Here is an 18,191-nt window from a genome sequence, read left to right on the forward strand (position 1 = left end):
GAGACATAAATTCTGCCGGCGCTCCCTCCCGCTTCGTGCGGCAGTAGGGCAGCTTTGTACCCCTCCCGCTTCGGCCGTGTTAGGGTCAATCAGCTCCTCCCGCGGTTGCGGTTGCAGGATAAGCCAGATCCCCCCGCATCGGCGGGTGTGGTGTCCCTCCCCCGCTCCGCGGGGATGAGCTGGACGGATTCCCCTCCCCCACTTGTGTGGGGATGAGCTGGGTTAATTCCCCTCCCCCGTTTCGGCGGTGGTGAGCTGGGCAGAGTGTCCCTTTGTGGGTGTAATTCTCTAAGTGCTGAGTCCTGCGGATGGAGCTTTGATATCGACATACTGAGGAGTTTCCGGCAGCACATGACCACATATAGGGAGGCAAAAGTTTGCTCTCTATCTCCACCTGCTGGTAGATGGGACACAACCCACCAGTCTATGGATTGATCAGCTATGATTAATGGAAAGAAAATTATCAGGTATGATACATAATTTTACCGTATATACTATCAGGCTTATTTTCAAAAGAGAAGGGCACCCATCTTTCAACACAAATTACAAGATGGGCGTCCTTCTCCCAGGGTCGCCCAAATCGGCATAATCAAAGGTCGATTTTGGGCGTCCTCAACTGCTTTCCATCGCGGGGACAACCAAAGTTCACGGGCGTGTCAGAAGCATAGTAAAGGTGGGACTGGGGCATGCTTAACACATGAGCATCCTCGGCTTATAAAGGAAATAAAAAGGGCATCCCTGACGAGCACTTGGCCGACTTTACTTGGTCCATTTTTTCTTGCGACCAAGCCTCAAAAAGGTGTCCGAACTGACCGGATGACCACCGGAGGGAATCGGTGATGACCTCCCCTTACCCCCCAGTGGTCACTAACCACCACCCATCCTAAAAAAAAAACTTTAAAAATATTTTTTGCCAGCCTCAAATGTCATACCCAGCTCCCTGACAGCAGTATGCAGGTCCCTGTAGCAGTTTTAGTGGGTGCAGTGCACTTCAGGCAGGCGGACCCAGGCCCATCCCCCCCTACCTGTTACACTTATAAGTACTTAAGTATTGCCATACTGGGAAAGACCAAAGGTCCATCGAGCCCGGCATCCTGTTTCCAACAGTGGTCAATCCAGGTCACAAATACCCAGCACTTTTGGTGGTAAATGTGAGCCCTTCAAAACCCACCAGAAACCCACTATACCCATATGTAGGTGGCTCCCTTCACCCATTTGGGCTATGGTAGTGTTGTACAGTTGTGGGGAGTGGGTTTTGGGGGGCTCAGCACCCAAGGTAAGGGAGCTATGCACCTGGGAGCAATTTCTGAAGTCCACTGCAGTGTCCCTAGGGTGCCCGGTTGGTGTCCTAGCATGTCGGGGGACCAGTGCACTACGAATGCTGGCTCCTCCCATGACCAAAGGGCTTGCATTTGATCATTTCTGAGATGGGCGTCCTTGGTTTCCATTATCGCCAAAAACCGGGGACAACCATCTCTAAGGACGACCATCTCTAAGGTCGATCTAAATGTTGAGATTTGGGCGTCCCCGACCGTATTATCGTAACGAAAGATGGCCACCCATCTTGTTTCGATAATACGGGTTTCCCCGCCCCTTCGCCAGGACGTCCTGCTAGGACGTCCTCAGGAAAACTTGGGCACCCCATTCGATTATGCCCCTCTATGTAAACCACCTTGAACATAGTTGCAAAAACTACAGAAAGGCAGCATATCAAGTCCCATTTCCCCTCCCCTTCCCCATCATACCCAAAATGTCACTTGGAGTTTAGATTTGGAGAGGTGAATGATTAAATACAAATCTACTTGATTTCCGTAAGAAGAGGAACAGTCAAAACCATCTATCCACAAGCAGTATCAGAACCCTGCTAGTGAATGCCATCAGGGAAGGGACTAGCTACCAGGACTGTGTACCTGCAGGGTTAAAGAGCCTAACTCTCTGAGAAACCATCCACTTAATACTAACTCTTTCTGGAAATGGGATCCAGAGAGAGAAACAACTATAAAAAAACCTTTTCTAAGGCAAAAGATCAGTGCCAGATTTAGATTTGGTGAGGCCCTAAAGCTTGGAGTCCCCTTGTTAAAAAGTTATACCAGAGGGTCTCACAAAGGTGCAAACCAAAACAGGACCTTGGGTTGACACGAAAAAATTGAAAACATATATATGCCTTTTAATTACATGATAGCAAGGTATATAAAATGCTGACAAAATAAGTAATCTGGATCATTTTATTAATATAAGTAATAATGAACTCATTTGCAAAAATCAGAAAACTGATAGCAGATACAACTTAAAACATTTTCTTTCTTGAATTCTGAAATTTTGTGAGGCCCCAAGCTGTAGCTTGTTTAGCTTATGCCTACATATGGTACTACAGAGGATTCACTAGAGCTACCACTACTATTAGTATTAAAAGACTGTAAATGTGGAGATTATGTTATTCTGTTTGTGATTGTAAAGAGTTATACTGAGAATGTAAGTATTTATCCCTTTTTTGCCATCCAAGGTTAAGTAAAACCCTTTGGTGGGAATTGGATCTTCTGACCTGGATGGAAGGAGTGTGCTGAATGAGTTTGCTGGTCCTGGCCCTGACCACACCAAACAGTCCTAAAATACTTTTAAGTAACCTGTCCTGATGCTCACCAACCTAAGAAGGGGATACAATATATTCCATGTACTATGTGTCCTCTTGCCTCATCCCAGTTCCCTGTGCCTACCAATACTTGCACTGTGAAAGGAGAGCAATTTTCAGCCCAGAAAACTTAATGAGATAACTGCTTAGTTACTCAACTCCAGTGCATGTTTTCTAGCAAAAAAGGTGCCGGTATTCAAAAGCCAGGCCACCCTTTAGGGGTGGGGTGATCACTGAGGGGCCCACCCCACAATAGCCAGGCCCCCTGCAACTAGTCACAGAATCTATGATAAGGCAGAATTGGTGTGTAGAGCCTGAGCCGTTTCATTAAAACTTGAGGTCCATGGGTCAATTTTAGCAGACAATGGAGAAGGTGCCGGTACTAAGTACCCCCTCAAAAAACGCCCTGCTCAACTCTGTCTATATTCCTTTATAGGTACCAAAGAAATACAAATACCACTTTAAGCTGTTTTATTTTTCTTTTGCAAAGGAATTCAAGACTTAAATTTGTCTAGATTGTATTTTGGGCATACCATCTGAAAAATCTCACTCTCTGGCTTTCAGTCTCAATCTTCAGGATGGTCCATTCGTAGCATCATTGAAACTACTCCAGAGCACTGTGTTTTAGGTTCAAAGTGACTCACAATACTGAGTATCTTGAATGAGGTGGGGTTCTAAAAAGAAAAAAGAACCTCCTTCTGGCTCAAGGAGTGCCCTTACTGGAGCAGGGCAAGAGAGGATATCATGCATGTCAATTGCAGTCATGTCTGGAAAGGTATGAAGCTGCTTTGATAAGTGAGTTAACCCTCCATTGCCACAGGTACAGACTTAGTGGCCCTTTTATAAAGTTGTAGTAAGTACTAACACATGCTTACCATAACAAAAAATGGCTTATTGTGGGGCATGCTGAGGCATCCCGTGATAATTTGAGGTTGTGCACGTGCAATCCAAGTGCTAAAATGTCTTTTTTAATGCTGGGAGTGGGTCTGGGGGCGGAGAGTGGGCATGTACTGCAGTAATCAGTTAGCACAGTGTTTCCCAAGTAGGTCTTGAAGTACCACCTTGCCAGTCAGATTTTCAGGATATCCACAATGAATATGCACAAGATCGATTTGCATACACTGCCTCTACAATATGCAAATATTTTTCCTGCATATTCATTGTGAATATCCTGAAAACCTGATTGGTGAGGGGGTACTCCAGGACCGACTTGGGAAACAGTGGGTTAGCGAATAGGCATTGCATAGTGGAGGAGTGGCCTAGTGGTTAGGGTGGTGGACTTTGGTCCTGGGGAACTGAGGAACTGAATTCAATTCCCACTTCAGGCATAGGCAGCTCCTTGTGACTCTGGGCAAGTCACTTAACCCTCCATTGCCCCATGTAAGCCGCATTGAGCCTGCCATGAGTGGGAAAGCGCGGGGTACAAATGTAACAAAAAAAAATGTGCTAACTGATTAGTGCAGGTTTAGCATGTGAGTCCCTACTGCCTACAAAATTGGTGGCAGTAGGGGCCATTAATACAAAAAATAGGAACATCGGCCATTTTACCCCAGCGCAGGAATGACCTACGTAAGGGTGTGTTAAGGCCACTTTTTACTGCTGTTTGATAAAAGGGCCCCTTAGATTGTAAGACATTCGGGGACTGGGAAATACCTAATGTACCTAAATGTTAACTCCCTCGACCTACTACTGAAAAGGCGTGAGTTAATTCCAAATAAATTAATTAATTAATGTCCTTGATTTTGAGCTATTCTTGGCATTATGGTATCCTCCCCTACCCTTGTAAACACATTCTGTATGGCTGATTTCACGAAGAGAACTACAGATCCCACAATGCCCTTGGGAAGAAATTTTCTAAAAGCAAGGCCAGTCAAATTTCCTCCCTTCTCAAAGAATGTCACTTGACATCTCTGATAAAGAGGCCTCTTGAGGTTTGTAATGGGCTGTCAAGCTTAATAAAATAACCTCTAGCAGTAGTAAAATAAAAGGCTCGTTTTCCCTGTCCTTTTGACTCCATTGTTGTTAGATGCCATAATTAGGGGGTGAACTCTGACCTACATTGTGTTAGTGTTTATTTTTGGTCCAGCCATTTCCTTCTGCACTTTAGGCTCCCAGCTCTGTCAGAACTGAGCTCCTCCACTATGGGACAATGATCACTTACTTAAAACAGCCCAAAGATTTACCTCCTATGGGGTCAGTATTCAGCTGGAGCAGGGACCCTAATTTAAGCACCAGTACTTACATTAATACATATATTCGGCACCACTATACATATCAGCTGCAGTATTGCATATATCTATTCTGTGGTCACTGTGCCAGCTCTGTATGTTTAGTTTAGGCCTTCTAAACACATAACTCATCCAGAGAGCAGCTGAAAATCACTGCTTTCCGATACTTTTCATTTTGCTCTTGCTCTTATATGCATTTGTATTGGGCCATTCAGTCAGATTTTTCACCCAATATTATCTATATAAAGAGGAATTATATAATCTAGGGGCCCGATAATCAGCTGATGGTGATTGGCATTTTGCTGACTGTTGCCAGGCCATGTCCAGGCTCCGGCATTGAATAAGTACATAAGTAATACCACACTGGGAAAAGACCAAAGGTCCATCGAGCCCAGCATCCTGTCGACGACAGTGGCCAATCCAGGCCAAGGGCACCTGGCGAGCTTCCCAAATGTACAAACATTCTATACATGTTATTCCTGGAATTGTGGATTTTTCCCAAGTCCATTTAGTAGTGGTTTATGGACGTCCTTTAGGAAACCGTCTAACCCCTTTTTAAACTCTGCCAAGCTAACCGCGTTCACCACGTTCTCCGGCAACGAATTCCACAGTTTAATTATGCGTTGGGTGAAGAAAAAGTTTCTCCAATTTGTTTTAAATTTACTATACTGTAGTTTCATCGCATGCCCCCTAGTCCTAGTATTTTTGGAAAGTGTGAACAGACGCTTCACATCCACCTGTTCCACTCCACTCAATATTTTATATACCTCTATCATGTCTCCCCTCAGCCGTCTCTTCTCCAAGCTGAAAAGCCCTAGCCTCAGTCTTTCTTCATAGGGAAGTCGTCCCATCCCCCATCCAGGTATATGGAGCCAGTGAAAACATAGTGCAATATTCAGCACTTAACTGGCTATGGGTTACTACATAAAGATAGAACTAACTTTTATGTGGTCCTATTTATGCAGTTACCTTGGCCGGTTAAATGCTAAATATTGACACTTAAATGGTCAAGTGCTGACTCCGCCCCCAGAATGCCTCCAAAATAGTTGGTTTCATGTTGGGCACTAATCGGATATTTTTAGTGGCACTATCCAGTTAAGTGCCGCTGAATATTACTGGTTAGCCATGAGCCATTTCTGGCTGGTTAAATCACTTTGAATATTAACCCCTAGGTGTCTGTGTGTGGGTGCCACTTGCACACATAAATGTCTAGAATAATCAAAGATGCTTATCAGGGTAGCAGCATCTGCTAATTGAATAAGTAGCACTGACTGGGGGTCATGCTCAGATTTTCAACCACATTATCACTGAAACTCCCTGCAGCTGGGCTGAACTGAGGTGGAGCTGGAATTTATTTTGGGGCCTGTGATATTCTGCACTAGCATCTGCATAGCTATCCTGGCCAATTAGGGCAACAAAAAGCCTGTCCTAAGCAGCCAGGATAGCTATCCAGATACTGGCACTGAATATTGCAAAGATCCTGTTAATGCCAGTAGCCACCATTATACCTAGACATTGAGCACCAATATCTGGATATTGGCTGGCATTGAATTCATGTGTGTATTTAAACACTGTGGTGGGCTGGTGTTAGGGTTTCTGCTTCCCCCCCCCCCCCCCCCGCAACCTGTAAATTTGTGCCCACCGCCCACCACTGCAGCATCTCTTGTCTCTTCTCTCCCCTACCTCCAACCCACCCATCCAGCATCACCCTCTCTTTCTCCCCTCCCCCCAGTCCAACATTTCCTTTACTTTCTTCACTGCCTCCCACCCACCCACCCAGTCAGCATTTTTCCCTCAAATCTCCCACCTTCATGCCTCCAGGCCTGTCAGCTGGTAGCAGAAGCAATTAAAACACCAATATGTGCAGGAGAGTCATCTAGTCCATGTGCTTGCAGTTTGCAAAGGCTCTGCTGGTCCTGCCCCCTCTGATGCATACTTCCCATTGTGAGGGGACGGGACCAGCAGGGTCTTCACATGCTGTGAGCACCTGGCCTAGAAGGCTGCTCTGCTCATATTGGTCTGTCGGTTGCTGCTACAAGCCAGCACCCAGTGGGCCTGAAGTGGAAGTATGGCAAAGGCATATCTAGACAGAAATATTTGGGGTGACAACAGCGGAGCAAGCCAGAGCAACACCTCTACATATCACCTCCCCTCCCACACTACCCACACTTTTAAATTAGAAATATAAGACTCCAGTACCTTCTATGCATAAAGAAACCCTCCCCCCTCCAGCTAGTTTGAGTTACCAGGTAAAAACACCATCATAATTGATAGAATCATTTGATAAAATTCTTGTATGGGAGTGAAGTCTGGGTTTTCCATAGGATTGGATAGAATCTCAATATAAACTCTGTACCTCCAGTTATGTATCATTTATTTATTTAGATTTGCTCACACCTTTTTCAGTAGTAGCTGGAGGTGAGTTACATTCAGGTACACTGGATATATAGAACAAAACCATAGAACGAAGGCAGTAACTATTAGAGCAGGACAAGTAACCTAATACAAAAAACAAAGCTCTAATGTCTAAATGCGTGCTTGTGAAAAATGAAGAAAAAGCCCTCAGAAACCGTGGGTAAAATACCCAGGGTTTAGTGCGCGGTTATGTTATTTTTATAACACACGCCACGATTCTATCATAGGGCAAAAAACTTCATTTTTTGGTAAATTCACTGTTCAATAGCCTCTAATGTGGCTTATAGAATGTGCCTTTTCGTGAATATATTTTTTCTTTTTTTCAATAATTATTTAACAATCCAACATTGTCTGTTGTACTTAGCTTTGAAAGCTGGGCACTCTTCAATATCTGTTCAACGGGAACCCGTTTCGCCCAAAACCTGGCTTCATCGGGAACGGAGTGCTTTAAATGTGCTGAAAACAAAGTGCAATAAATGCAAAAAGTTGTTATTAAGAAAAGAAATATAACATTAGCACATTAAATTTCACCTCGCGATCAAACATACTTTAGTGAAAGCGTACAGCATTTCAAAAAATGGCGCCTCGGCGTTCCTATACATTCAATCGCCTGAAATACTTGCGCATGTGTTACGTACTGACGTCACTGTTGTGCGTATGTATTGCGCAATGACGTCAGTAAAAGTTGTGCCAATCTATGGAACTGTTAAGCCCATTTGGCTCTAAAGTGTCAAAGTCAAATATCCATCTAGTTTCCCTTCTCAACAAAGTGAGCTTGCGATTCCCTCCTCTATGATGAGCCTCTATATGATCTATTGCAAAACATTGAAGCTCCTCGAACTTGTGTTGGTAAGAAATACAATGTTCCACGATAGGTTCTTTGACAGCACCACTACGAATGTTAGATCTGTGTTCTAGAATTCTGACCCGTAGAGGTCTCGTCATGCCTATATAGAATAGGATAGCCATGAAAGAAAACCATTTCATGTTTCTTGATAAATTCTACCTGCAAACAAGTGGGGTGGCGATGGGGGCCACGTTTGCCCCATCAACAGCAAATTTATATATGTCCAGCTTTGAATCGTCTTGGATTACAAAGTCCCCTTTCCAAGAAGTTATCATACATTGGTGGAGATTCATCGACGACATTTTCATGCTCTGGGGGGGTTCATTGGTTAACCTCCAACAATTCATGATATGGCTCAACAGCTGTAATCATGACATTCAATTCACTGAACAACACTCACCAGATCATATACACTTTCTTGATGTTGAGATTAATATTGTGTCAAAAAAATTCATCACTAAAGTGTATAAGAAAAATACTGACAGAAATACATTTCTACATAGTTCCAGTTGCCACCCCAAGCACCTCAAAAACAGTCTTCCGTTTTCTCAATTGTTAAGACTGAGACGCATTTGTACAGACACTTCTATGTTTAAAATTCAGGCTAAACAACTGATGAATGATCTATCTATGAGAGGCTATACCAAGTCTGTTTTGAAAAAAGCATATCGCAGAGCGAAATTTAATGACAGAAGTTTACTTATGTCCAGTAAACCAGCACACCAAACGGATGAAACAATGTTTACAATGGTTATGCAACATAATGAACACAGCCCTCTCCTCTCGAATTTGATCAAAAATAGATGGGACATTATGAAATCCACCAGTGCATTTGAAAATGTTGATTTACGTATTGCATATGCAAGGACAACTAATATCAAAGAAATCATCAGTCCCGCCGATGTAAGACTTTTAACCACCAGCGAAAGGAAAATACAGGGGCATTATAGTTGTGGACATTGCCAAATATGCAAAATAACCAAACAAATGAAACAAGTCATCAATCCCAGAACCAAAAAAATTCACAAATTAGTGTATTTCACGAACTGTTCATCTGATCATGTGGTGTATATCCTAAGCTGTCCTTGCAAAAAATTCTATATAGGCATGACAACGAGACCTCTACGGGTCAGAATTCTAGAACACAGATCTAACATTCGTAGAGGTGCTGTCAAAGAACCTATCGTGGAACATTGTATTTCTTACCAACACAAGTTCGAGGAGCTTCAATGTTTTGCAATAGATCATATAGAGGCTCATCATAGAGGAGGGAATCGCAAGCTCACTTTGTTGAGAAGGGAAACTAGATGGATATTTGACTTTGACACTTTAGAGCCAAATGGGCTTAACAGTTCCATAGATTGGCACAACTTTTACTGACGTCATTGCGCAATACATACGCACAACAGTGACGTCAGTACGTAACACATGCGCAAGTATTTCAGGCGATTGAATGCATAGGAACGCCGAGGCGCCATTTTTTGAAATGCTGTACACTTTCACTAAAGTATGTTTGATCGCGAGGTGAAATTTAATGTGCTAATGTTATATTTCTTTTCTTAATAACAACTTTTTGCATTTATTGCACTTTGTTTTCAGCACATTTAAAGCACTCCGTTCCCGATGAAGCCAGGTTTTGGGCGAAACTGGTTCCCGTTGAACAGATATTGAAGAGTGCCCAGCTTTCAAAGCTAAGTACAACAGACAATGTTGGATTGTTAAATAATTATTGAAAAAAAGAAAAAATATATTCACGAAAAGGCACATTCTATAAGCCACATTAGAGGCTATTGAACAGTGAATTTACCAAAAAATGAAGTTTTTTGCCCTATGATAGAATCGTGGCATGTGTTATAAAAATAACATAACCGCGCACTAAACCCTGGGTATTTTACCCACGGTTTCTGAGGGCTTTTTCTTCATTTTTCACAAGCACGCATTTAGACATTAGAGCTTTGTTTTTTGTACACTGGATATATCTCTGTCCCAGGAGGGCTCACAGTCTAAGTTTGTACCTGAGGCAATGGAGGGTTAAGTGACTTGCCCAAGATCACAAGGAGCAGCAGTGGGATTTAAACTGGTATTCTAACAACTAGGCCACTCCTCCACTCCATCATAACTTCATATTCCTCAACAATGGAGCTATCTCCCCAGAGGCTGACTGAAACTTTTTTTTTTCAGTTTCGGCTCAAACTGAAACTGTAGCTGAAACTTATCGCCTGGTTTCAGCCGAAGCCAAAACCGAAACCTAAAGATTGGTTGTGTGAATGTGAACCAATGAGGCCTACTGGGGATTGTCAGAGCGTGCAGTCGACAGCCCTATGCTATACCCATAGGAAATTATTACCCTCCAGTCCCAGGAACTGCAAGCACAGGCTGACAACTGGAAGAGCATGTTTAGATTGGCCTCTGAATATTTATTAGGTCTTGTAACTCTTGTCCAGAGAAATGGTGTTTAGTTGAATAGACTCTCATTACTATTGCAATATCCTAGCCTTAAGGGAGTCTTTTACAGATCTGTTTTTAATGGCCTGTTCTAATTTTAGTCCACTAAGTGGCGGAATGCTTTGCCCTTGAACATTAGACTATTAACTCAGTTAAAAAAATGTAAGAAAACTTTAAAAGCACATCTTTTTCATTTATTCAATAAGTAACAAGACACATATCTAATCTGTAGCTCTCTGGGAATGCCCAGTGTTATAGTCTTATTGTAAACTGCATGGAGCTCTAAGGGGACTTTGCAGCATATAAGTGTCTCATGTAAATGTAAAATGGAAGGCGGAAGGGAGAGAGATTATTACTGCTGTAGACTAATCGTTCTGCTTGAGTATACATGCCTATATGAGTAATTGTCCTGTATTTATAGAGTGATTTATTTATATAGACTCATGTATTGCCGATATTTATAGAGACATTGAAGTCTTAGAGCCATCAATTGCCCAATAGTTATAGCGCTAGTGAAAGAAAGTTTCAGTCAGGCTCCACATCAGTGGTCACAAATAGTCTGTGATCATAGCACTCTACCATCCTTAGCATATAATACCATTATTGTGTGCTTATTAGATATTCCTTCACTATTATGCTTACATCGTATTATATTTCTGTTATTTGAATTTCAGTGCTGTTAAATGTGTTTCCCTATCATCAAGCCGATCAATCCATAGACTGGTGGGTTGTGTCCATCTACCAGCAGGTGGAGATAGAGAGCAATCTTTTGTCTCCCTATATGTGGTCATGTGCTGCCGGAAATTCCCCAGTATGTTCTCTATCTAGCAGGTGTGTGGTCACATAGCAGCGGCTCTGGCTAGGTCTCCAAGCCTAATTGTTTAGGTTTTGTTGAGTACCTGGGGTTGAGGGCTCTTCGTGAGCAAATGCAAACCTGGTGGTGCCAGGTCCCTCCTTTTCTCCCCCCTCCCGCTGGCTCCGTTTAAAAAAAAAAACAAAAAAAAACAGAAAAATAGACGCCCTTGAGAGAAAGACGTCCTTGCAGCTACTCACTGGGACTCCAAATCGATGCAGCTCGGAGCGAGAAGCAGGTAATTTTATCTTTTCCTAGCGGGCAGGGGGTTCCCCGAACGGTCTCCATGTGGCTATGGCGTCGGATGGCAAGGGCGCGAAAAGACGCTTCCCGGACCGCATGCACGCGTCTAGCGGGGAAGCGGGGGGTTCAAAGGCAGATATGCCTTTCTTGGGCGCCTTTTCGGAATCGGGAGAGTTCCCCGGGTTTTCCTCCAGTGCGGCGGTTTTTCCCGCCTTAGGCGCCCATCCCCCGCTGGCCGCCCTCCCGGTTGTGGCCGGCCACGCTGCTCGGTCGGCTTCTTCCTGGGCCGCCCTTGAGGTGGGAGACGTTAATGGTATGGTCGCCCTTGATTCGGGCGACGGTATAAAGTCGGCGAAATTAAAGCGCCATTCTTCCCGCACGGCTCCTTCGCGGAGTGTTGCAGCAGACGCCATTTTAGATGCGCAGCGTGCCTCTCCCCCGCTCTTGGGAGTGCAGGTTGAGAGTGCCTCTAGGGCCTTGGCCCAGGCTGCAGAAGTGCACAGACTGGGGGGTTTCTCCCCTGAGTTTATTTTACTGCTGCATCAGGCTTTCCTTATGCAAAATGCTGCCCCTGCTCCTCTGTCTGATAAGGGTGATGAGGCTTCCATGGTCAAGCGCCCTCGGGTGGATCTTCAGGCCCTAGGGGACTCGGTCTCCTCTGATGTGGATGAGGGCAGCGTATCTGAGTTCTCCCAAGGTCCTTAGGGGATTCTGTGGAGGAGACTGATCCCCGCTCAGATGGAGCGGATGACCCTTCTGCAGCGCGGCTTTTTCGCTCAGAGGATTTGCCCAACCTGTTAGTGCAGGCCATGAGCATTCTGAAAATTTCCTCTCCGGAGGAAGGCCCTCTCTCAGCCTTAGCTGGCTGTGCCATTATGCTGGTAACTAAGCGCCCGCCCAGAACCTTCCACGTTCATGAAGCCATGCAGACTTTAATTTCGGCTCAATGGGATGCCCCTGAAGCGAGCCTTAAGGTAGCCAGAGCCATGTCCCGTCTGTACCCTCTGCCTGAGGGTGAACGGGAGGCCTTCCTCTGGCCTACAGTAGACTCTTTAATCACTGCGGTGACTAAGAAGACGGCTCTGCCGGTGGAAGGTGGCACTGCCCTGAAGGACGCTCAGGACAGGAGATTGGAGGCGTCCTTAAGGTCGGCCTTTGAGGCGGCCGCCTTGAGCTTGCAAGCCTCGGTTTGCGGCTCCTATGTGGCCAGGGCATGCCTGACCATTTTGCAGCGGGCTTCCCCCTCGGATTCTTCCTTGAGGGCGGACTGGCCGGCCCTGAAGTCGGGCCTGGCCTACTTGGCGGACTTGCTGTATGATGTCTTGAGAGCCTCGGCTAAAGGTATGGCTCAGACAGTTTCCGCCCGGCAGTGGCTGTGGCTTAAGCACTGGTCGGCTGACCATGCCTCAAAATCGCGCCTAGCCAAATTGCCTTTTAAAAGCAAGCTGCTCTTTGGGGACAAGCTGGACAAGATCGTGACCGAGCTCGGCACATCTAAGGGCAAGAGGTTGCCGGAGGTCAGGACTCGGGCCGGCAGTGCTCGCCCTGGCCCCTCCAAGGGCCGATTTCAGGAAGCCCGTTGGTATCGCCTGGGCAAGTTGGCCTCCTCTTCCTCCTCTTCTTTCAAGCGGAACTTCTCCCCCAAGCAGCATTCCTTTCGCAGGGACCGCCGTCCCGGAGGTTCTTCCTCCGGCCCTCCCCCAGGGTCTCGTACCCAATGACGGGGCCCTGGTCCATGCCCCAGAGCAGATCGGAGGACGGCTATCCTCATTTCTAGGCAAGTGGACCAGGGTAACTTCAGACGCTTGGGTTCTGGAAGTCATCAGAGACGGCTACAAACTAGAGTTCTGCCGGCCCCTAAGAGACGGGTTCGTAAACTCTCCCTGCAAGTCTCCAGTCAAAGCGGCGACAGTACAGCAGACTTTGGACAACCTGCTCCACCTGGGCGCGGTGGTCCCAGTGCCAGTAGATCAACTTGGCAAGGGTCGTTACTCCATTTACTTCGTTCGTGGTGCCAAAGAAGGGAGGTGCTGTGTGGCCTATCCTTGACCTCAAAGGAGTCAATCGGGCCTTAAAGATAAGGCACTTCCGGATGGAGACTCTCTGCTCCGTAATAGCTGCGGTGAAAAAGGGAGAATTCCTGGCATCCCTGGACATCAAGAAAGCTTACCTACATATTCCCATCTGGCCGCCTCATCAGCGCTTTCTGCGCTTTGCAGTACTGGGCCGACACTTCCAGTTCAGAGCCCTCCCGTTCGGGTTGGCTACGGCTCCGCGGACCTTCTCCAAAGTAATGGTGGTCATCGCGGCTTACCTCCGCAAGGAGGGAGTGCAAGTCCATCCCTATCTGGACGACTGGCTGATCCGAGCCCCTTCCTATGCGGAGTGCGGGAGAGCTACAGACAGGGTCATTGCTCTTCTGAGCTCCCTGGGATGGATCATCAACTGGGAGAAAAGCCAGCTGCGCCCGACTCAGTCCCTGGAGTATCTGGGAGTTCGATTCAACACCCAAGTGGGCAGAGTGTTCCTGCCGGACAACCGGAGCGTCAAGCTTTGGACCCAGGTGGACCAGTTCCTCGCCTCCTCTACTTTTCGGGCTTGGGACTATGTGCAGCTGTTGGGCTCCATGACGGCCACGATGGAGGTAGTGCCATGGGCCAGGGCTCATATGAGACCACTACAGCACTCTCTTCTGCGGCGGTGGACGCCAGTCTCGGAGGATTACACTGTATGCCTTCCTTTGGATCCAGCGGTACGAAAGGCGCTGAGTTGGTGGCTGAGGCCAGGCAAGCTGTCCGCAGGAATGCCTCTTACGACCCCAGAGTGGGTTGTCGTTACGACGGACGCCTGCTTGACGGGCTGGGGAACCCACTGCCTGGGACGGACAGCGCAGGGGCTCTGGTCTCCTGCAGAGACGAAATGGTCCAGTGGTGGATGCTTGGAATGCCCTCCTGTGGGAGGTGGTGGAGATGAAAACGGTATTGGAATTCAAACATGCGTGGGATAAACATAAAGGAATCCTGTTCAGAAGGAATGGATCCTCAGGAGCTTAACCAAGATTGGATAGCGGAGGCGGGGCTGGAGGTTGGGAGGCGGGGATAGTGCGGGGCAGACTTATACGGTCTGTGCCAGAACCAGTGGTGGGAGGCGGGACTGGAGGTTGGGAGGCAGGGATAGTGCTGGGCAGACTTATACGGTCTGTGCCAGAGCTGGTGGTGGGAGGCGGGGATAGTGCTGGGCAGACTTATACGGTCAGTGCCAGAGCCGGTGGTGGGAGGCGGGGATAGTGCTGGGCAGACTTATACGGTCTGTGTCAGAGCCGGTGGTTGCGAGGCGGGGCTGATGGTTGGGTGGCGGGGATAGTGCTGGGCAGACTTATACGGTCTGTGCCCTGAAGAGCATAGGTACAAATCAAAGTAGGGTTTACACAAAAAGTAGCACACATGAGTTGTCTTGTTGGGCAGACTGGAAAACTCTTTTTATTGGAAAAAACTAAAAACAAATAACATACAAATCAAAAACAAGCCCCTAGCTATACACGGTCCTCCTATCTATGTACACCCCCTCCCCCTCCTCAATAGTACAGTGGAAACTGTTTATTAGAAAGACCAAAGAAAAAAACCGGACATGCAAATCAAACCCCAGGCTCCTAGCTAGACATGGTCTGCCTATCTATGTACACCCCCTCCTCAATAATACAATGGATCAACCCCCCCCCGACCCCCCACAACCCCTTCAGACAACTGGCACACAATCCCCTGGGAAGCATGTCCCCTCATGGCGGCTTAAGCCTCACGTGTCTCCACCACCTCGAAGCCACCCCCACCCCTTTTTCTACCCTTTCCCACTTCGCCGCTTCCTGCACCGCCCTTACCACATCCCAGCTGACTACCTCCGCCGGCCGGACCTCCTGGTACAGGGACACCCTGCAGCGCGCCATCCAGAGGCAGTACCGCAATATCACCGAAATCAGAAAGCGTGTTACCGGATCCCCGCGTCCCTCTCCACCCTCTGGGCCATACACCCAGTCCGCATAGCTGTAGTTGCGGAAACTGGGGATCTGCAGCAACGAGGAAACCCGGTCAGAGACCTGGACTGTAAATGGGCACCTCACCAGGAAATGCTCCATCGTCTCTTCAGTTCCAGCACATTCCTCCCGTGGGCACCCTCTATCCCGCACATTGCGATATTTCAAATTTCCTCGGACGTACAGTCTACCGTGAAAGGACAGCCACGCCAGGTCTTTATACTTCACCGGGATGCGGTTCGAAGCAATCAACCGTAACCCCTGCTGCATCCGTGGGGCCGGCGCGTCCCTCAGCGCCAGAGGAGCTGAGAACACCTGCGCCCGTACTCTGTCCATCCAGACCCCCCGTTGTCCTGCCTTCACCTCCCCCACCGTCAGCCCCCACACCCTCACCAATTTCACTAGGGTCTTGCAATAACTCACCCCCCCCCGGAGCCCCCCTTCGCAGTGCCACTACCCTCCCCCCCTCCCGCCATAGGTCCCAATATCTCGGCCACCACTGCAGGACACTCCTAGCCCACCCCGGTGGCTCCCGCCCTACCGCCCTCCCCAGATTGAACTGCAGGAACAAAGCGCTGAAAAACAGGACTGGGTTTATCATGCCCACCCCCCCTCCCTCCTAGGCAGATAGGTAACATTCCGTTTTACCGGATTCGTCCTGTTGCCCCAGAGCAGCCGGAAGAACACCCCATACAAGGCCGTGTACCGGCTCTCCGGCAGCAGGCAGATGTAACTGACGAACAGAAACAAAGGAACTAAGTGTGCCTTGATGAGCTGTACCCGCTCCCCCATGGTCATTTTCCACCCCTTCCATCTATCCACCCTCCCCTTCACTTCTTGGAGACACCTATCCCAGTTGTAGAGCCTATAATCCCCCTTCTCGAAGTATATTCCCAAGACCCGTATACGTTCCACAGCTGTAGGAAACCTACCTCCCAACTCAAATTGCAGCCCCTGATCCCCAACCCACAGGCTATTGGACTTTTGAAAATTGACCTGCGACGCTGTTGCCTGCGAGTATTCCTGGATCAGGTTCTGCAATCTACCTCCCTCCCTCTGGTCCGCTACCCACACTGTAACGTCATCTGCATACGCCACGACCCTTAACTGGTTATTGTCCCCCACCTCCACCCCTTCCAGCCCCTCCGCCCCCCCCTTCTCCAGCCGTCTTATAAAAGGGTCGATGGCGTATGCATACAACAGCGGGCTGAGTGGGCACCCCTGTCGGACCCCTGCCCCTACCTCAAACCCCTGCCCTCTCCACCCGTTAACCAGGGGAAAACACCCCGCATGCCGATAGAGTAGCTGTAATTGCTCTATCCAACCCTTCGGAAACCCATAGCGCTCCAGAATGCTCCATAGGACACCCCACTGCACTCTATCAAACGCTTTTTCCTGGTCGAGTGTTACCAACAGCCTACCATGCCCTCCCACTCTACTGCGTTCTACCCCCTCCCGCACCCACGCTGCAGCTTCCAAGACCCCTCTCCCTTTAACCCCACATGCTTGCGAGGCTGCTAGCAAATCCCCAGACACCTGCCTCATTCTCTGGAATAGCATTCGCGCAAAGATTTTTCGATCCGTATTAAGCAGTGCTATAGGCCGCCAGTTGGCCAGCATCGCCGGGTCCTTCCCCTTACTTAGTAGGATAAGAGCCGCCTCTGTCAAGGAACTAGGCAAGGAACCCTCCAACTGGGCTGCCCCCCATACCCTCACCAGGATCGGCACCAGCTGCTCCTTAAAGGCCTGGTAGAACTCAGTTGTTAGCCCATCCGGCCCCGGCGAGGTCTTCCTGTGGAGCGCCCCGATGGCTTCCTCCACCTCCTGTTCTGTCCACGGGTTCAAGAGGGCCTGAAGCTGGGGTCCCCCGTGACCTATCCCCGGGGTTCCTTCCACATAACACTCCATCTGCTCCATATCAATCTGCTGGGCTGAAAGGAACGCCGCAAAGTGGTCCCTCACTGCCCCCAGAATCCCCTCCTTGGTGTCCTGCAGGACCCCCTGTGCATCCCGCACCCCCTCCATCACCCTGCGCGCCCTCCGCTCCCGGCAGCATGCGAAGGGGTCCGGGCTACACATTTTCCCGAAGTCCCGCTCATACACCAAGGAGGTGTAGCGGTTGTACTGTACCTGCTCCAGGAGTGCTTGGAGATCATGTATTTCTTCCTCCCTCCCCCCTTGTGAAATCAATGTGTCCCTCTTTTTCTTTATTGCCATGCCCAACTTTGTCCTTTCCCTCCCCTCCCTTCTCGCCTGTCTGAGAAAGAATCCCCGCGTTCGTCTTTTCACTGTATCCCACCACTCCCCCAATGACTGAAATGCCCCCTGCACTGACACCTGATCTTCCAAAAACCGGCGGTACTCCTCCCGCACCTGCTCGCTACCTAACCACTTTAAATTTAGTCGCCATAACCCCCTCCCTGGCCTCTGCGCTGCCGCCCCCCCCACCTGAAGGAGGACCATGTGGTGGTCTGAAAAGTCCACGTCCACGGTTCGTGGACCCC

The sequence above is a fragment of the Microcaecilia unicolor genome, chromosome 3, assembly GCF_901765095.1.
Source record: "Microcaecilia unicolor chromosome 3, aMicUni1.1, whole genome shotgun sequence".
Lineage (NCBI taxonomy): Eukaryota > Metazoa > Chordata > Amphibia > Gymnophiona > Siphonopidae > Microcaecilia > Microcaecilia unicolor.